The sequence below is a fragment of the Lepidothrix coronata genome, unplaced genomic scaffold (genome assembly GCF_001604755.1).
Source record: "Lepidothrix coronata isolate B3197 unplaced genomic scaffold, Lepidothrix_coronata-1.0 Scaffold56, whole genome shotgun sequence".
NCBI lineage: Eukaryota > Metazoa > Chordata > Aves > Passeriformes > Pipridae > Lepidothrix > Lepidothrix coronata.
In genome coordinates, this window is record NW_016690236.1 from 4,775,038 (window position 1) to 4,797,025 (window position 21,988).

Consider the following 21,988-nt stretch of genomic DNA (forward strand, 5'->3'; position numbering starts at 1 on the left):
CTTTTTAGCTCAGTTCTAAGCAAGCACTAGTGACCACAATTGCGCAGCATTCATGTCAGATTCCCTAATCCCTAAGGATTCATAGACTAAATCTCCTGAAGAGGTGTAGCCTTAGGCAAACCATGAGATTAAATAACCATTCATAAGTACGAAATCTGGTAAAGCCACTTTTTGGGTTATAACTGGTAATTAGTGCATACAGTTTGTTTTAGTGAGATGATCAAAGAGGAAATTTAAACTACTAATTAGCATGTTTCAGATAGAATATGGTAAGGAACAGTAATCTGCTTTTCAGTGGATTAATCCACTGCTGCTACATCTTGTTATAAAATCATGCTTCTGAGCATCAGCATTTCAGTGCACATGGTGTGCAGCAGAACAATTTTTTTAAGCTTACCAGAATTCTTTCTGTTCTTTGAAAAAACTAATGGGCCAGGTACCTGCTAACCTACTGGTATGGAAGCAGTTAGTTGATGCCTTGTGTCTGAGTCCAGGATTAGATACCTAAATTGAATGACTCTCCAGACATGACCTCTGTTTTCAAGAAGCTGGTGTTCACTAGAAAGGTTCCTTACAAACTTAGAGTCTTTGAACATAAAAGTTGCTTTCAAGTTAATAATTAAGGCACTTAAAAATAAAGAAGTAGAATGCATTTGATCTAGCTTTTCATACCTTCTAAGTATGCTAAATAAGAGTGCCTTGAATAAACATCTTAATTCAAAAGGTCATGGGTGTGAAGTAAAATAGTGCCATCTGGTTTAGAGGAGGAATTCATGCATAGGAACACTCAGTTAGCATTACTCCAAACAACTTACACAAAAATATAGGGACTAAAATATGTATTGTTTAAATATTTTCTTATATAAAATAATACTTTTAAAAATTAATACAAAAGCTATTTTTCTTAGTAAAAGACAGTGGCAATAATCATTCATCCTTTTCTCCCAAGATTTGCAAATATTTCTGTAGAAATTAGAGAAGGATAAATATGAAGGGAAAAAAATGAGAGAGAAAAAGGAATTCTTAATTTAAGATAAAAATTCTTCTGCGTTTGATAAAAAGACTTTTACAGAAAAGCTTGTACAATTTTGTCAAAGGCAGTTGTTTTAATTTGCAGAATTTAAAAAGAACCTTTTATGCTTTGGATAAATGCAAATACAACATTTAGGAAAATTACCTTTACATTACTTACTTTACTGATTACCTCCAAAGCACCTCTAAAGCTTACAGTATAATTTCAAATCATGTTAAATGGGAAAAAATTGTAAAGTACTTTGCTAAAGTTCAGGTGTTAGAACTAACATCTTTGGCATATTTTTATTTACTAAAACAGTGTATGTGTATGTGTAATAATCACTTCATTAATTGTTCACTTGCTTACCCAAGTATTTTTTCCATTTTTTCTCTTTTCAGTCTTTCTCATACACAAACTGCTGGTTTTTAAAAGCAAAATTATTACTTTTTTATACAGAAGAGAAATCTGTAAGAATGCAAATACAGAGCATTTCTGTACAATAACAGCAAAGTCCCTAGAACTGATTCCTCATTTTTCTCTGTAAGCAAAGTCCTCAACTAGTATTATTTCATATCTGATCAGAATGTGATTGCATAGTGGGTATTAATGGCTACAGTAGACAACTGAGCCATTTTAAAAACTCCAATCTCAGAAAATATTAAGATTATCACAACTCTGAATGCATATTAACAGCTTAGTGGTGGCACTTATTCAGCCTGTAAACTTCTATTCATTTTCACTGATATTCACTGTAAGGGCAGATTTTTGTGACAGGTGTAGGAACTTATGTTACTGTAGTTGCAGTCACTAATCTCAAGGATTAAAAAATAATTGTCAATATTCTTTATTCATTGAATGGAAGCATCTTTGAACCATTTTACTAGCAGTGTTTAATTTTCAAAAGTAAATTCATGGAATTTTACTCCCATAGAGATTTTTAAATAAATCTTTCAGGAATAATGTATGTAGAAACTAGAAAAGATCCTAGGAAACACTACAGATTTGCAAAACCATAAATGCTGTAGACCTTACCCTTATTCTCTACTGATGGTCAGAGTATGTAAGAGGCAATCTTGCATCTTATGTAATATAAGGAACATTCACTGGAAATTGTATTAAGAAATATTCATATAAACTACTTTAGAAAACATACACATAGATTTTTTTTAATTAAATCTGATCGAAAGAGCAATCTACATTGAATTTTCTGATTGTAATGGAATATTAGTGCATTAGGTAAGATTAATTTCCTAGGAAATACATTAGGTAGTCAAGTAAGCAGAGCTGGATATGATCAAAAGAATAAGAGTAGATTATGTGATATCCAGTTTAAACCTTTGTCTAGTAGTCTGTCGAGGCAGCATGCAGATACAAAAGCTGAGGTCACAAAATGAGGGAAAAGTAGAACTGGTAGCAGCATCATGTATCTAGAGAGACTTAGAACTGTCTTTTCCTCATTTTTTTCTGTTTAAACATATTTCCATGTTCATCTTATTTTCAGCATATATTTTATGCATGTGATTCCTTGCTATCACTGTTACCTACAAAGGCAAAAAGATTCCCATGAGTAGTCAGAACTATTTGATCAGTAAGACAACTGCTTTACAAAATGCAAAACCACTTGAACTGATTTTTTGTATTATACTGACATTTACAATTATAGTTCTTTTCATCAAGATTAAAGCTTGAATATATTCTGAACCCAAGCAATTTGTAGAAAATATTTTTCATTTTATTTTGGAGCTCTGAGAGAGAAAAAAGTAGGAATCCACTTTCTCTGAATACATTAGGAAAAGGAAAGTTAAACACACTTGCATATGTTACGTTCACAGGGAAGCAAAGCCTCAGCGGTTTTTTGTCTTTTTTTTTCTTTGTTTTCCTAATAGTTAAAAAAAGGTAGTTAAAATTTTAAAGGTTTGAACTGTTTGCAAAATGGAGTTTTATTTTGGGAAAAAAGGAATAGAAGTCAGTCTGTTCCTTCAATTTACAAGAGTATAGTTAAGATGAACAAATACGTATTCTTGGAGGGAGTTTAAGTGCATGACTAGTCTAAACCAACTCAAAACTTACATCACAAGCATCATCATAAGAAGCTTTCCACGTTACTGAATGGACTTCCTTAGTGCTTTCTACATCAAGCTTCTCCTAATTCCCCTATTGATAACTCCAGTAATGTCTGAAACCACAGCCTTCCTACATCCAAAGTAAAAGGAATGAATGTGATGAGCTATGCTGCAACTTTCCCTGTCATTACTGTAACTTTTTCCCAACAATAAATTTTCACTTTGTTTAATTGTAAGCCATGCTTCACGTTACTGTCTCCATTTTCTCAGCAAAGCATCTGGAGACAGACATTAATGTTATTACTCTGGTAATAATTGTGTTAAATAAATGCAGAAAAACAATTGCACATAACTATTTGTTATTATAGTTCTGCTGCTATTGCACTCCAGTGAAGATCAGGACTCCAGTCTGCTATAAAACAACATAAAAGAACTTGACAGTATAAATACCCAGGTAAAAAACAGGTTGCTAAAACTAAAAAAATCATGAAGTGATTCTTTTAGTGATGATCATTTTTTGGGTTGCTTTTTTATTTTATAAATAGTTTTATATTCAATAATAAATGCAGGAAAACAACAAACTAGAAAAAGCCTGATGAAAAGAGAATTTAGAAAGTAATTAAAATATATTAGAAGAAAAAGATGTGGGCAGAAAAAGAGGACAAAACAGTGGAAGTTTGGACAAAAAGGCTGTTCTGAATGACTATTCAAGATTTACAGTCAGTGGTACATCAGAGTAAAAAACAGTGTCCAATACTATCCTGGTAATGGCAGAAGCAATCTCTGCAGCTGCTTCTGCTGGCTGTACTCTGCAGCTGATCCCACTAAGAGTACCTTTCCCAGTAGATTAAGAAAACTGTTACTCTGCTACAGAAAATAGGCTCACAGTATTAAAATGCTTATTATAATACTGACAGAATCTTTTCTGTATTAAGCCCTAGCAAAGAAAATCTAGCATAAAGTCTCACTTTAATTTAATTGTGGGGTGCACAAAATCTCTGAAGGGTTGTACCTGAGCAGGTGTTAGGGCATTTCAACCAAGCAAAGGGTGGGCCAGGCAGGTGTGTGGCATTAAGGGGTGACCTGGTAAGTTTGGAGCAAATGCAAGAGAGAGCAAACAGCAGATGCCAATCAGTGCTGATTGAGCCCACCTGGGAAGAGCACTTCCCAGTACTCCTTGGGAGATCACCTATGGCTTGTTCTGAGGACAGCTTATTAGTTTTGAGGTTTGATGCTTTTCTTAGCTGGAGGAGTAAGTCTGAACTACTGTGGAGAATTTGAGTTTATTTTTTTAGATGAGATCTGCTATATTCTGAAAGCAAATAAATCAAAGTACTAGCACTCCGTAGGAAAATAGGCAGATGACATACTTACAGATCATCAATGATTTGTGGAGATGGCTGCAAAATGGAGAAGAATCTGAAAAAGCAGAGAAGAAAAAAAAAAGAGAAATTTAGAAAAAGAATTGGAAGAAATATGCACCATATTCTCATAATTAAGGAACTGTACGAGTAGGTGTTTGTGACCAAGGGCAAAACAACACCTTAATGAGCTAGATGCTCCTCCTGTAAAATGTACAAAAGACACTAGGGCTCTACACCTTGTGGCTAAGCAGAAGATGTAAGCAGCAGAGTACTTCCAACGTGTAGAAGAGAAGACCAAAGAGAACCTGGATGATTCTGGATCTAGGTAAGTATGGGCCTGGCTCATAAACCCAATTCCTTGAAAGCAGTCTTACACTGTGTGTGAAGAAAGGAGCTGATGCTATGACAGGTTAACTGAAGTAAGTTAGCTTATCTTTTGTTTTGTTAAACTAAGTATGCGAATCCTGGAGAATCTTAGAGGAAAATTTGCATCCTCCTTTATTTTACCGTGTCTCCTTCCACTAATCCTGGTAGAGGGGAAGATGTTGCTTTTCCAAACTGCAGATCTTGACAGAAGGTATGCTAGAAAGTGAGGCATGCCAAGAACAAATGGTTCAGGCCAGGGGCAGTCTGAACAGCTTCTTGGCTGTTACATGTGAAGCACGTCATAGAAGTTATGCAATGAAGTGTTGGGCATGGCAAAGAGAGGAAGTCAATGTAGGGAGGAAGGTGAGATGCTGTTCAGTTGTCCTGCTTATTGCCATAGCGTACGAACTGTTTGCAAGCCTGTTCTGTTAAGCTAGGGAATATTTTGGGAATAGCAAAATGAGAACTACCAAGTACCAACTTGTGCTAGGCTACTCTGTGCAGTATTCTTAAAATAATAAACATAGCTGTGAATGAGTGATGCTACAGGAGTCTTTCCCTAGCTAGGCAACTCTATGGAACAGTTCCTTTCTCCTTAAGTAGCAAGGTCTGAGCCTTTACAAGTAAATGAAGCACGAGGAGCCTTGCTGCTGTTGCTTGATTCTTCAGCTACTATTCTTAGTATGCCTTCTTTTATTCTTGCACTGCATTATACTGTGCCCTGTAACCTTTCACCATTCTTTCCAGCTGAAATCTAACCTCGTCCATGTCTTCTCTTGTTCCTTAACTCTTTCGTATTCTATGTGATTTAATTTTTCATACTTTTCAATGTTTTCCTCCTTGAGCACATTATCTTATCACTGTTCCTTTCAGCTTCTGCCTCGCCTTCCAATTCCCTCTGTATGATTTTCTTTCTAGCCCTGTTTTCCCACATCTCATCTTGTTGTCTTATCTCATTCTGTTCTTATTACATATCTTATCTCATTCTGTTCTTATTACATATCTCTCAATGAGTGTTTGTTAAGGTGAGAAGAAAAACAACTAAATACTTTGCCAGTTCCCTTTTAAAGGTCTTTCCTCTAATTATTAGCAAAACAGTTGTACTTGCTGAAACAAATTACCAAACCATGTTTTCTCCTGCGATTCACTTGAAATTAACTTATATATTAAATGTTAAAGATAGATTGTTGACAACATAGTCAAGCCTAAAGAAAGAAATATCTGTGAATGCTTGCAAGAAACTAGTATTTTTACCATGAAGTGGTGGTTTTGGTGGGCAGAATTCCCAGCTGCAGTTATTCATGTGGAAACTTCAGAAAAAGCTGATGTCTCAGTCTGATAAAAGCCACTCAGCCAACAAATATTTGCCTGGTGGGAGGGAGGCTGGAGTATGGGAAAAACCTGAGACAGTGTGAATTAGAAAGCTAACTGTAAATTGGATTTTTTAAAAGGCAACTTAAATAACAAAATTAAATACCAGTTCATAGTTATGTCTATGACTTTGGAAGTTATTAAAAGCAACTGGCAGCCATAGAAAGCTGGGTCACACTAATTAGTCCTTTCTTATAAGAAACCCTCTTTTAGACTCTCTTTAAAAAGAAAAAAAAAAATCAACTTTCCAAAGGCATAGGGACACTTTTTTAAATGTCAGATACATGAGAAGTGAAATTTCTTTATACTTTCATTTTTAGTCCTTTTAAAAGGTGAATTTTCTTCTTCTGTTTTCCACTAATTATTGCTAACCATAACACTGCTTCTTGTAACTTTGTTTTAAATGATACAGTATGGATCTCTCACCTATACAGAAGAATAATTTTTTTCAGAAGTATTATTTAACCATCAATGCTTTAAAACTTTTCTTTTAAAGAAATGGTGAGTTGTTTTATTTTTTAAAAAGTGGAGAGAGGGGGCAGGGCTACTGGTGTGTCTTCTGTGAGAAGCTGCCAGAAGCTGATGTCTGATGGAGCCAGTGCCAGCCAGCTCCAGCATCCATCTCCTGAGAGAGGAGTAAGAATATGTGAGGAGGAGTAAGAATATGTGAGAGCAACCCATGAGGCTTTCGTTCTATTTGCTTTCCTCTGTCCAGCTGAGAAGTGATAGAGCTGCTTTGGTGGGCACCTGTAATCCAGCCAGGGTCAACCCACCATAGGCACTCTAATGGCTCCTTACATTAGGACTGCACAGGTTCTTTTCATTTACAATCATTGAGGTCTTGTTGTCCTCTGAGGACTCTCTTTCTCCCTATGGGAAAGGAATACTGGCTAAAACCTTAAACCCCAGGAAAAATAAGCATTAAACTTGTTCCTGACTGTGGTTCATGTACTCTCATTAGCAGATGAATACACAGTAGATGTGGTTTAGGAGAGGGAGTAAAAAAAGTAAGGAAGTGCCTTGTGCTGTGGTATATTATGATATGTTGACTGGTACAGGTGACTTTAAGATTTCATTTATACCAGGTTATAAAAAACAAGCAAACAAAAAAAATAAACCACCCTACCCCACCCCCCCACCAAAAAAAAAATAGGAAAAAAAGAAAAACCCCTGAACAAAAGACTTTAAAACTAAAAAACCACCCCAACACAGGGTAAGGATATATTGATACCACTCAGTGGAAGGACCTGTGGGTATGTGTGCGGTTTCTGGTCTGAGTTCCTGTGTCTTGATGATTCTGTGCATGATATCATTATATTGCATAATGATAATACAGCTAGCTGCCTTAGTGATGTGATGGGCATGCATTAATATAAGCCTTTTTCCTGAAGTGTAGGATTTGTTAGGTCAGGTACAGATCTATACTGAGATTTTTATGCTAATATATGACTTAGGAGTCAGTAACCTCCAGGAGATGCACTTCTCTGCAGTATGCTGTGTTGTACTGAGGATGTACTTGTGGTTCCAAGCCCTTTTCTAGACCATGTTGGGCTTCAAAAATTATGATTTTCTGTCCAATTTTCTTGGTTTTGTTTATTCAGTTTTAGTTGCTCCTGTTTACCAATGTTTATATATTCAGAAATATATGAGAAGTGTTTACCCAGTCATTTCAGGTTCTTGCAGTCCCTGTCTCTGAGCTTTTGTGAATGAACTGTGACAGAGGGACTGTATTAAATAAGTAGATGTAAAATATGACTGAAGCACAAGAGGGGCTTGTGTTGAATCAGAAATACAGTGAAGTTTTCCTTTCAGTGTCCTATCACGTAGGAACATACTCTTCCTCATACAAATGTGATAAATTGCCTATGCATAATAAAAAAGTTTCACCTCTTTACGATTCACCATATAAAAACTTGATTTCTATAGAACTTTTTTGATTACTCTTATGTGCTTTTATTACTCCTTTTTAGATATAGTTCATCCTTAAATGTTCCTTAAAGCAGTATTTTTTCTGCTTTCTTGTTCTTAAGTATGCTCATAGAATTGTGATAGAAAGGGATCTCACAGTATTAAATACTTCTTCAGACTTTAAGTGAATTAATAAACCATTGATTAACAACTTTGAATTGCTTATGCTTATTCAGTATGATTTTGTGTGTATGCTTTTATATCCACAGGTTAAAGATTGGATACATTTTAAATAGGTTTTTGGTCAAAAGGTATTGGGCTAGCAAGCTGCTTGCAGTAAGCTCCTGCTGGTAGCAGACGTGAAGAAAGGAATGATTATTCTGTGGTTAACTCTTTTAAAGCTTATTTTTTATGTGTTTCAAGCCTTTCAGAACAGAATGCTGTTTACACTTTGGCATTTTGAGCCCTGTCAGCCCTTTATAGTTACCAGTCACTGGCAGATGCTTCTTCCAGTTTCTCTTGTGCCAGCTCTACCTAGCACACGAAGCTGAAATGGGGGCCTGTGTAGCACTACTAGGTTTGAGCTAAAGTGGAAAGTGTACTTGGCAGGTAGCATGCTTCTCAATGTTCTCACTTGCTGTAATCTGAAGATTTACAGCTTCCCTAGGTGAAAAAAGTCTTGCTGTTCATGTGGATGTTGTGGGATTAGTTTAATCCCAGGCCTGTTAAAATAAAATGGGAGTCCTTTTTAATGAGATTTCAAATGGCCAGATTAGTTACAAGGCTTATAAAATGTAAAAGTCAATAAATAGTTTTGGTATAGTCAAGATGAAGTTCTATTGAATGTCCCTCATCTTCAGGAATCCTGCCTTTGCTTGTGAGCAAGGGGCAGTGAGGGGTTTCAAAGAGTTTTCCTCTTCAATCTGCGCAAATCTCACAGGCAGGTTCAGTCTTTTCACTTTAACTTATCTCTTTATATTTTTTTCTGTCCTGGAAATAGTCTGTTTAATTAAACATTGCTTCAGTCTCTTACAAATGTGTGCGTCTCTCTGTTAGAGCAATGCATCATCTCTGTTTGCCTTGCCAGGAAATAGCTACTTGCTGCATCTCTACCAGCACCTTGCAGGTCTTATGTTGCACTCTGCATTCCACATTATGGGAGCACGTGAGCAATTTGTCATACAAAGGTTCAAAAAGAATAAAATGTAGCTCATTAGTAACTGGATATGGTAACACTTAATTGCTTTGGAATACCTGATCTCCAACTTCTTTCCTCAAAGCAGGAAGACCTCCAATAGTCACACAGCTTTCTGTTGCACAGATTCGATTGTCATTAGTTGTGAAAAGCAATTATTTTGAAGGATATGGATTGTAAAATGGAAGTAAATTCATACAGTTCAACCTGTAATTTGTTGTGGTTTGGTCTGCCTTTTGTAATTGATACCTTATTTTCAGTCTCTGGAAGAAATGCACCTTTTTGGGTATTTTGGGGGTTTTTTTTGGTAGTTCTTATGTCTGCTGTGAGTTACAGTGATCAAATATACAGATTTCTTGCACTGTAAGTTGTGTCCAAAGTAGATTTTTATTTCAAATAAAAAAGAGCAAATTCTTACTCTGAAAATAAATATTTGATTTTGTTCTTAAATGTTTCCCATGTCAACTGTGTATACTTTTTTGGTTATGATTTTAACTTGCCTTCCACCTGACTGAAAAAAGAATCACCCATCCACATCTGCTTATTTTATTTAAAAAAAAGAAAAAAAAAAACAAACCAACAAACACATAAGGAACAAAATGTGCTGATGACTATCTTTTCTCTTTAAACAGAAAAATCTATAAAATCTGCAGAAAATAATTCAAACAATGAGGTAAATAGAGCATTTCTGCTTTAACAGATTTCGTTCAGATATCCTTGGTCTAGCAACAAACTTTTTTATGAGTTTACCATTCTGTTTGTCTTTTGTTTGTTTGTTTTCTCTAAAAGTGGAAAGAAAAAATACAATATATACAATAACCTTTAAACATAGCACCTTAGAAAATTTAGCTTACACAAGTGATCTAGTTATTTTTAGCCTCCAGTGTATTTTGAGACTATATAAATTATATGTATCACCATATAAGCCCTTATATGTAATGTAAAAAAATAGCTTTATCTGCAGTTCCAAAATCTATGTATAGGTCCTCATGTTTATTACATTTTATTGTGTCTAAGCTTAGTTTTGTTCCCCTGGTTGCTTAATGATTAGTTCACTCACCTACATATAGGATTGAATTTATGCACCTTGTTAAGTAATGTTAAGATTGTCTTTAAAATGGGCACTTGAATTAATATTGCTCTTGGTGTAGAACTAAATTTTTTCTGTGAGGGGGAAAACAAGAAATCAGATATGGTCTCAGAGCAGGTGATGGCTCTTTTTTATATATATATTTTTGTGTTCAGAGGTGCAGACAAATTGTCTTTGACAGCTACAGAGAGCAAACCAGAACTGTAAGCTGTAAGCTCTTTAAATTTTCTTTTGGTATAATAAAGTCATAGTTAAAGTCTGTAATGCAGTCCAAAAAGCAATATCATTACATTCACTGACTCAGAATTTTACTGAAACAGATAAACAAGGAAAACTTTAGCAGTGGTTTTCCTTAATCAGTACAGTAAAAAATTGCTCCTATGTCTGTTGCAGCTTTAGAAGGCTTGTCAGTGCAGGACAATAAGCAGAACTCCATTCTTCTCTGCCACTCAGCAGGAGACATGTTGAAAGTTATCAACTTTGAACAAGTTGAGTTCTGAAATTAATGTCAAGCATCTTTTCTGGAATAAGTATCTTTGCAAGGTATCTTATTAAGATTCCTGTTCACTGCAGTAAACTGATGTTTACTAGTACTGCAAGGTGGTAAATCTCCAAATATCTATTTTAACATCTGTTTAGCATGATTTTGATGTCATACTGCTCCTATTCAAGCAGAAAGCATTTCTTTGGAATAAATAGTTTAAATAAACTAACAATTTTAATAGGAACTGAAAACATTATTTTACCAGTGGGTCACACCCAATTTCTAAGCTTCATTGTTCTCATTTTGTTAGTAAAGACTCATATATTTATGTACATTTTAATTAGTATCTTTAATGATGGAAGTAGGAGATGAGAGAAACTGAAGAATTCTGTTGCAGGTATTGCTAATATAAAGAACCAAGTCTATCCTTTCTTAATTCATACATTTAATTAAATCTGGGTTTTGATTCACAACAATGGTTAACTCTGTTAAATAAGAATATTAAAAACAAACAAACAGAACCACTAAACTGTAAAAGACAGAGACCGTTTATCTTACATTCAGGCTTATCATCCTGTACCAGAACACCTCCTATTTTAATGATCTAGCAAATATGGAAACAGTGATCTTTAATTTCTCTAAGTTGCATGATGTGAATGAATACTACTGAGTAATATTGGGAAAAAACACTGTGCATGATGCAATTGTTACATGTTACGTGTTTTTTAACCTATACAAAGAAGAAAAGATGACTTCACATCTCCTGTGTTTTAGAGGACTATTTTCTCATAACATGCTGAGCAATTTATGACTTCTGTTTATTCTTATTGTGCAGCTTTCCCAACACTCTCTCAAGGTTCTGCTGCTGTAAACTTGGTTGCACTGTTTTATGCAAAGGTCTCCTGGTATAATTTACTTTTCCCCCATTGTGATTGGGAGGCCAGATAGATCTGTTTCTTTTCATCTAAATCTTGATAAACCTGCAAATAAGGTGTTTCTGTCGCAAGTTGTCTGTCTCACCTTTTGTATTAAATCTCAGTTTCTGTGTTATACGAAGTGTGTAACATGCTGGTAGAGTTTAAAGTAAAACATAATTCTATTTAAGGAATCATAGATCTTGTATATCGAGAAGGGGGCAAATGGAGCAGTGCTTGCAACTAAGATGTTTTAATGGGTGCAAACACATATTTACTTTGAAAGATCATCGTAGCCCAGAGTGAAAACTTTTATCTTTCTTTATATTGCTTCTACAATTGTAGGATCTCAATAGCTAAGGGCACATGGACATGTTTTATTCATTCTACTGTAGCATGTAAGGATTCACATTAAGAATTCAGAGACATTTTCTAAATTAGAAGTTATCTGTGGGCTTAACTACTTTCATGGATCCTAAAGGCCTGACTTCGTCAATATGTAATACAGTTGATGTTGTTTGTTATTTCACTTACCAGAAATTGGTATTTCTATATAACAAAGGAAAAATACAAGTAAGATTACCTGTAAGATTAAGCAAATCATACAAAAAAGATGCTTATTGATTGCATTTTCTCTTTATTTCTTTTGGCTCTAGCCAATCCCTTTTTTATGTCAAAATTAGAATATACCAATGTAAGAGAAACTATTTTAATGTTATTTAAACACTGGCTGTAGATATAAGATAATTGTTATTGGCAATGTGATCAGATTTGCACTTTTCCCAGATCTGATATATTTGATAAGTCCAGTGGAATAAGTGATAAAATGAAGATACCATTATCTTGGTTTCAATATATTAAAAAGTCAACCGATGCGTATCTTTATTATCTGGTCCTAATCTTGGAATTTTACTTTGCTAGTTAGAAGAGAATGCGTCCTCATTGTAGTAATTTGTGTCTATTGCTGGAGTATTAGAATGAGTTAGAGCTTATTTTTCATTCCATTAGGTTTTTGGTTTTGTGCGTCTGAATTTTTTTTCCTATGGTCCCAAGGCAGCATTTGTTATTTCATTCTGTGACAGTGTCTCTATAAACACATAATTTCCACTTGCCTTGCACTTGTGATTCTTAATTCATGGTGGGAGGAGGAGGAATAAGAAAGAACCATAAACCTTATTGTGGGTATATTTCTTATTTATCTTATGAGGAGACTCTTATCAGCATTTGTAATTCAAAGTTTATTATATATTAAATTAATATATTTATGTTGTTTTGACTTCTTAACAGGCAATAACTTTGAACTATAACTCCCATGCTTTCATTGAGAATATAGAGTCTACATCAAAGAAGTAACAGTAAGTGTGGGGTTTTTTAATGAAGTTTTTTCTTTTTTTAAGTCTTTGATGTTTACTTAAAATGTGTTCTGGGAAGCCATTATGACTACTGACTATAGCCAATGATGAAATTATCTCAGTGGATCAGATGGTTCTTGCTCAGAATATTTAGTTATCTTTCATAGAAGGACAACCAAATTGGAGTAAAGGACTCTATTTCAGTTGGCTGTAATTCCCAGTGTTTTCATTGAATGGCATAAATTTGTCTATGAAACTATTTTTTGAAGTTATTAAAATTACTAGAAATTAAAGTGGAAGAGTTACTACTTTAATGGGTTTCCGGAAATAAGAAAAGCAGAAAATTAGTATGTTAGAAGGAGAATGAATCAGTGTTCTGAAAGACTGAATGAAGGTACAAAAGTGGTTCATGATAGGCTATTTCTAGGTTATTGCTTTGGGTTTTTGCAGCCAGGGTTAAAAATAATACTGGCTGTATGCCATCAACAATAATTTTAAGAAGACTTCAATGTCTTTCAAAAAGACACTACTCTTCTTAATAGCTTTTAAGAGTCTTCATGCAAAACAGTGCAATGTGAAATTGCTATGCACATTAAGGCTTTACATCCTTTGCAAATGAATTTTAAATACATACCTGTTGTACGATTGAATATAAAAGTAAATTTATATCAGTTGCTGTGTTCATTACCAAGGGAATGATTTAAGAAGTTTATATCTTTTATTAGCTTCCAGTTTGCCTTCAGTTTTCATTAGATATTGAATGAGGATTGTTGGAGGGAGACAGGCAGTCTTGCACTCTAAAGCAGGGTGTGATGCTAGAGGGTTTTTATGACCTCAGGACATCACAGCTTGGGGCAATGTCTGATCAAGATCAGAAGAGAAATCACTGTAGTATTTGGAGTGGTCTGTAACAATCAATGTAGTTACAAAACTGTATTATTAAGACTAGTTTTGGTTATTTGTTTTTGAACTTAATACGAAGTCCCTACCTCTTTTCCTAAATTCATCTCTACCTATGAGATATCAAAAACAATTATATTAATCTTATAGCTCTACAAGTTGTGGTGCAATGAATTAAGATCTAATTAAATCTTTTAATAAAGATTTACTGAGTATTCTTAAATCAATTTACCTGCAGCAATTTTGGTGTATATATAAGTTGACACAGATGTTGAATCATTTGTTCACTATTCTTTTAAGTAAAGGAAGTGTTGCTGATCTTGGTGGAGGAGAAATCAGCTTTAATTTCTAACATGAAAATCTTGGGCTACAACAGGATGCAGTATTTTGGGAAACACTTTATAACCTTTCCTGGGTCAATTTCTTTTTATAGGGTTCATTTTTTTTAGAGCTATTTTATTTACTGCTAGTGGTCTGTTATACTTGAAAGCAGCAGAGTACTTCTGAAGGATTCTGTATAAATATTTACATAAATACAAACTGCATCTTTCCTGATCGTCACAAAATTGTTTAAACTCTTCCTGATGACAGTCTGGTCTCTGAGGGGGAAAATGGTTGCACTCCATCACATGATACTATTTTTTTAAATAGGCCAAGGGGGCCAAGGTTTGCGTCTTTTTGGGTTTTGTTTAGTTCCTGCAGTTGAAATGAGATTGGGGGTGGGGCAACAGTTGAGTCTCTTCCAAAAAAACCCCTGGGATTTGATTTGTAGAGAAATCAATAGGAAGAATTGGGCCTTCATTTTAGAGCTTTGTGATAAACTGTTTTGTTTTGGTTTTTTTATCTTGTTACTAGCTTTTATTTTTAACTGGGTAGTCTGTTTGTCCCCACATGCTATGATATTATTGAGCCAATGCATATCACTTGCTTCTCAACTAAGCAGTGAAGAAATGTCAAAGAAGAAAATATCAACCAGAAGTAGAGGTGATATTTTGTTCTGACATAGAGGCAAATGAATTTTAAATGTTCACAGGAGTTGCTTAAGAGGCAATATTTGATCTTGGACAGGAAGATATATTTTATGCTTATTCACTTGTAGTTCTCTCACTTGAATACAAATGAAGTATTGCATTACTTTCCTAAATATAATACTGAAATGTGCTTATTTCACTACTAATAAAGAATTAATAAAAAAAAATAACCCTATTATGCATTATTATTTTGGGTGATTTTTCAAGAATATATCCTAATGTCCAATGTTCTGTCCACTTCTGTCACCACTTCTGAGTACATCTAGAAGCCCATGTGCAGTTTATCCTGAAAGCTCAGCTATTCGAACACATGTTGTTTAAAGAGGCCTTTTGAGAATTGCTCTGCTGATGAGGGGTAACATTTATTTATATTTTCTGTGTTCAGTTATATTTCTTGCCTGTGTAGAAATACCCTCTGGCTTGAAGGAGGCTAAGAACAGCAGGGAACCCTTTACCTGGCCATCTCTTTATATGGCCATTCTTATGTATACTTATTGTTTCACTGGAAACAATGCTAGACTGGGATATTGCATTTTCAGTATGTCAGATGGTTTTGATTGAATTAGTAGCCTTATATTTAAATATGGAGGGGAAGCTATCAAAGTCTCTAAAAATCAGTTTGTTTAGATGCCTTCTTGAAAGTTTGATCAGTAAGAGTATAATAGTAGAAAAAAATAAATATTTGAATAAGTGAATTAACTGTATCCCCTGTAAAGACAAACATAAAAGGACATAATTTAGATAGAAGTGTCATTAAAAGGATATAATTTACCATTAGTGCATTATGTTAGTAAAATTAATTAAGTAAACTTTTTTATTTCTTCTTGTATCTTCTGTGTTTTGAAGTTCTGTTTATTCTGATCACTCTAATGGCTGTTGTTACTTTTTTTTCCCATATGTCCACCTGTCAGTTTTGTTAGTGTCAGGTTTGCTTTGGTTTGGTTTTTTGTTTGGTTTGCTCTGCTCATACTGAATCAAACTTGCGTGGGAATTTTGTTCTTCTTTTAATAGTACTGATTTGGTTACCAATAAGAAATTATGAAAATGATTATTTCAAGGGTGAAGAGCTAACATAATGAAAATCAAGGTGTTGACATGAATGTGCTTCTACCTTGACATTACATCTCTAAAATATTAGATAACTGAATAATCCATTAGTTGCTTTCAGAGTGCCTTTTTCCCTTGTCTTCCAGAGTAACCCAGCTATTGTGCTTGTAGAGTTCAAAAGCCTGTTGATACAGGTAGGCCCAGAGTGTACAAACCGACGTCCTTAATTGGAATGCTGCTATATTTAAATAATAACTTCCTAAATTATGGTAAATTAAGTAATATTTGAGACATCACTTTTATTTTACTTTCAGATGTAAAATAATTGGTGTACTCCAAGTTACATAGATAAGACTTTTGTAAAGCAGTAGCTGAAAAAACATCTGTCATGCTATTCAACCAGATGAGCTTTGAAATAAGTGCTACGATACTTCTGGGTTTGGTGAGTTTAGCTTTTTTTGCATAAAGAAAATTGTTAGCATGGAATCAAAGTGATGATGATTGTCTGGGAAACATGCTTTCAAGGGTTACTTCCACAAATGAGAGTCATAAGTAAAAGCCCTTCAACTAGCATAGAACACATTAAACTGGAAGAACAAACAAGAATCTTTTTGGCAGATCAAAGGAAATGAAAGCATAAAAGATACTCTTAGATGATCAGTTGGTCTAAATATCAGAATTGTAGTAATATCTTTTCTGTCTTATTCTCCTCTGTTTTACCACTTTCATGTATAACTTGAATATTTTAGCCACTGGTATGGTTCCCTTCAAAAAGTTACTCATTTCCTGCAACTTTAATGGCATAGTGAGTGTTGAATATTATGAAAAGAGGCTTATATTCTTGTTTGAGAATGAGGTGTTAGTAGTTTTAGGATAATTACATTGAGTTCATGTTCTAATGCAATAAAATTTTTAGCTGATTCTCTTCTATTTTGTTCAGTAAACTCTAGCAAAGGTAAACCAAACACTGAGGACTGTGTCTGGCATGTATAACACATACCTGTGTGTGTATGTATATAGATATGTAGGTGGCATATGATAGCTGCTGAAAGCAAGATAATATCTTCCTATTTATCAAGAGTGCATTTTTACAGATCAGTCACAACATGCATTCTTGTATGGTCAGTAACTTAAAAGGTTTCAGGCAGAGGTGCTTTTCGATGACATAGTGACCATCTTTGGCCTGAAGACTGAATCAGATCTGTCAACCCATAGGCTGTTATTTGCTGCACTCTTTTTTTCTTCTTTACTTCAAAACAGAACTTCTTTCAAATAAACAGGGAGGGAATGAGATTAATTGCTCTTGCGGCTTGTTCTTTTGTAAATCTTTTTCATTTTTCGTTTGACTGAAAGTAGGTCCACTCTACAAGCAAAATAGTCCACCATATAAGCACTTCTGTATCTTTTAACATTCTCATGAATATACATGTTGAAGTAGTCATGCAGCTGGATTTCTGCATATGACTTGGGCTACATTCCCGCCCCTTAGATAGGGGCAAATGTTGTTTGGTTATTACAGCTGCCCTTCTGGTCATATAAGAGATGAGGGGGTCAGGCTTGAGGTTTTAATGTGCCTCTGAGAGTCTGTGTGTCTAGGTGCTGACTAAAGCTGAGCAGTCAGTCACTCTGCAAACAAGGGAACCTTTTCCTAATTAAGGAAAATATGATGTTCCATCACAGTGTCAAATAAACTGAAATGAAATAAAATTGACTTGGCTTTTTGTCTTGAAATAAGATGGAATTAAGCTATTACAGAGCTTATATACAGCAAATAAAAAATCTTGGTTTGTGACAGAGTTTTAGTAGAGATATAGCAGGAGGAAAAAGCACTGGTCACTAAATCAAGTATGTAAATAGTAATAACAAAGTCATATTTTGAATGCTTTATACATAAAAGTAATTTGCTATTACAAATGAACTCATTCTGCTTGAGCATAAAGCATTATCTTTGCCTTGACACTGAAAGGGAGGCTGGAACATATGTTGTTCCATAGTGGAACAGTGGAATCTTTCAAAAGCCATTGTTGTGGGAAGTGCTACATGTTGTACCAAAAAAGCCACTGCTGGCTGCAAAATTGAATGGGACACAAATGTACTGCACTCATAAGATTAACTATAAAATTTGAAATTAACATCAGTATCTGCTTCCATTACCATGTGCTGATTAGCATAAAAGAAACTTTGCCCTAAGAACTGTGAGGTAATTAGCACAAAAAAAATCCAAACCCAAAAATGATTTCCAACTCAGAAAAGGCTGTAAATGAAAATGACTGGTGGGAAAGCACTGAGGCAAGGATGATATATATTTTCTGATATCTACTTGAGGCCAAATTGGGAGGGAGAGGATAATTTGCTGGGCAAGGCAGACCTTTGATTCACTGCACATGAATATTACCACAGGAAAAAAAATTAAAAAAACATTATTTCAAATTGCTGTAGTAAAGATGCATTTAAAATACTGCTTCCTTTCTGTAAGCCCTTTGTTATAGAGTGACAATTATGGGAATGATCCTACAGTGTGTTAGTTGTCATTTCTAATGCTCAGCCATTAGCCAAAATATTGAGTAAAATTATGAGATTTTGATCTCTTCAGATCATCTGACAGTGCTTTCCCTCAAGCATCCCAAAAGTGTGTGTCAAATGGATGCAGAAACTTATCGAATCAGGGTATCGTAGAATAAAACTGACTTGATGTTATGTAGTGCAAAGCAGGAAAAGGGAAGTACAAAACAGAGGCTTTGCCTGGGGAGGTATCGCTTGGTCTGCACTGAGGTCCTTAACTTCACTAGGAAGCACAAATAAATCCCCTGCAGCCACTAGTGGCAGATTTATTTATTAAAAAAAACTAGTCCAATAGGTGACCTTTTAAAAACTATTTGTAACTTTGTCCACTTTTAGGAACAGGAAGTCCTGTTTATGGTGCTTTCAAGTGTGGGAGATTGCCTTGTTCACACTATGTACCCTAATAGTTTTAAATGTAACCTCAGCAAATATGCAGTTCCAATGATTAGTATTAAATATAGTATATTTCAAAATAAATCAGTATAATGCTGCATCAGCATTTCAAAGAGTCCTAGTGATTACCAGGTCCACAGAGGGGAGAATAAAGTGTGGAGAAAATAATTAGAATGACCTTGCATTACCAAGCTGGTGAATGGTACTGGATCTTTGGTCACAAGTAATGGAGTTTCTCGTAACATGCTGCTTATCAACAACATGTTCATGCAGATATCAATGAAAGTTAATATGAATACCTACATGTGAATGTAAATTATAAACCAAGTGTGACTTATATTTTCCTAAAGCATTACAGTTTTACCTGAGCTAATTCATGAAGTATTTTTTTTCTCGTTCTTTTTATTAACTGAAGACTTTTAGCACACTGAAAATTATTTCCAGAATAGTCCTTCACTGCTGGTATGTTTTTATACTGATGATGGTTTATATCGGGCAGTCTGCCTTCTCTGACGGTTGATGCTGTGTTTGGGCTTACACTACAGTAGTATGTGTTTAGTTTAGTAACGGCTGAAAACTTCTGCAGAGGTTACACTAGATACTAGGTTATCTTTAAAATAGAGTATTTATTAATACTCATAATCTCTCATAAACAAATGCTTGTTTGCTTCTTTATTTGCCTTTTGGTTTTAGAGTTAAGAAATTAAATGTATCTTAAGACACATATTAATAAATTAGACTACAGAATGTTGACAATCTTCTAAAATATATGTAGAAGAACAGTAGTTTTAGCTGAGCATCAAGTTGTGCTTTCTTTTTGCACTATTTCTGCTGTAACACTTACTGTAACTATGGTAAATATCCTGAACTCATTGTAAGATAGTCTATTCAGAATATGCTGCCTTGTCTTTTAGCAGCCTTGGGACACAAATCTTGAACTTTTGCAACTACATAATTACTGCATCAATGTTTACCCAGGACATGAAGTGAAAGTGTGTTGTATAAAATTGTCTTTAGATAATTGTCTAAATGAAAATTCATATGACCTCTGGTATGTGATTTTGAAACTTAAATCTGGTAGAATGGGTTAAATAGACAAAGTTTCCCACTTTTTCTTCATACAAATGCATTCATGTCAGCCCATTTCCTATCCATAGCTCACAGTCTGTGGAAATGAGAAATCAACAATGCAATGCCTATTATATGCTTTTATGATTCAGCTGTCTACTTTATATGCATGAGCTTTCAGTATTCTTATGTTGACTAATAAGCTGTCTTTGAGGTGATGAAGGTCTCTGTATACCAAATAACTTAGAAATATTATCCCAGTGGAAAACCTAACAAACTCCCAATACAACACAATAGGAGTTACCAAGAACTGAAAGCTAATTCAGCTTCATGGAGGGAAAAGCTAACTGTCAGACGGAGGGGGAAAAGGTCTTTGGAGACAAAGATGTTGCTAAGGGCAAGATTTTCACCCCCAGTATATGTGTAGTGGGTTGACCCTGGCCAGATACCAGGTACCCACCAAAACTGCTCTCTCATTCTCCCTCTGCAACTGCACAGAGGAGAGAGAAAAAAATAGCTAAGAATTCATGAGTAGAGATGAGAGCTGGGAGAGGTCAGTGACTGATTACCTTCACAGGCAAAACAAGACTCTAAGTGGGCATAGTACTTATATTTATTACTAATAGGATAAGAGCCAAAGAGTGAGAAATAAAACAGTCTTAAAAACACCTTCCCCCCAACCCTTCTTCCATGTTCTCTTTCCTTCCCCCCAGTGATGCAGGGGGACGGGGAATGGGGGTTACAGTCAGTTGTTGTTTCTGCCACTGCTCAGAGAGAGGAGTCCTTCCCCTGCTCCCATGGGGTCCCTCCCACAGGAGACAGTCCTTCATGGACCTCTCTGGCGTGAGTCCATCCCTCGGGCAGCAGTTGTTCCCAAACTGCTGTTCTGTGGGTCACTCTTCTGTGGGGTGCAGTCCTTCATGAATGAGCTCTACCGACATGGGTCCCCCACAGGCACTGCAAGTTCTACCCAGGAAAACCCTGCTCCAGCATGGGCTTCCCTCTCCATGGGCCACAGGTCTCCAGCAGGACCCCACTCCATCCTGGACCTCTCCTGGGGTCACAGCTTCTTTCGTGCATCCACCTGCTCCAGCACGGGCTCCTCCATGGGCTGCAGGTGGGTCTCTGCACCCCGATGGTCCTCCCTGGGCTGCAGGGGCACAGCTGCTCCACCATGGTTTGCACCACGCGCTGCAGGGGCCTCAGCTCCAGTGCCTGGAGTGCCTTCTCCCCTCTTTCTGCACTGACCTTGATGTCTACATTGTTATTCCCATGTTCTCACTCCACTCTTCCCCGACTGGAATTTCTTCTGCGCAACAATTTTCTTTTTTAAAATGTTGTCACAGAGGCATTACTGTTACTCCTAATTGGCTCAGCCTTGGCCAGCAGCAGGAAGTCTGTCCTGGAGCCAGCTGGCATTGGCTCCAAGGGGCAAGGGAAGCTTCTAGCAGCTTCTAACAGAAGACACCCCTGTAGCCCACCCCTGCTACCAAAACCTAGCCACAGAAACCCACTACAATATGGAATTTTATGGAGGATTAAGGTAAAAAGCTGATAACTAAGGTAGTGTTAACTGTTTCAATGCTTATCAATACACTTAGCTGGAAAGATTTCTTTACAGAGGATTTCTTTACTGTCTGAGGATGACGGTTGCAATGTCCCAGTTTAACCAAGCTCCACTGATGCAATTAAAAAAAAAATATACTCTAGGTTCTTTGAATACTAAGCTAAGCTAAATATGAAGCATAAATATGAGATCCCAGTCACATGGTGATTTTATCCTATGGTACAGTTTACAGGGAAGGGAAAAGGTCAGCAAACAGCCTAGTTTTTCTTTTGCAAATAGTTATTGAGTGAATGCTTCA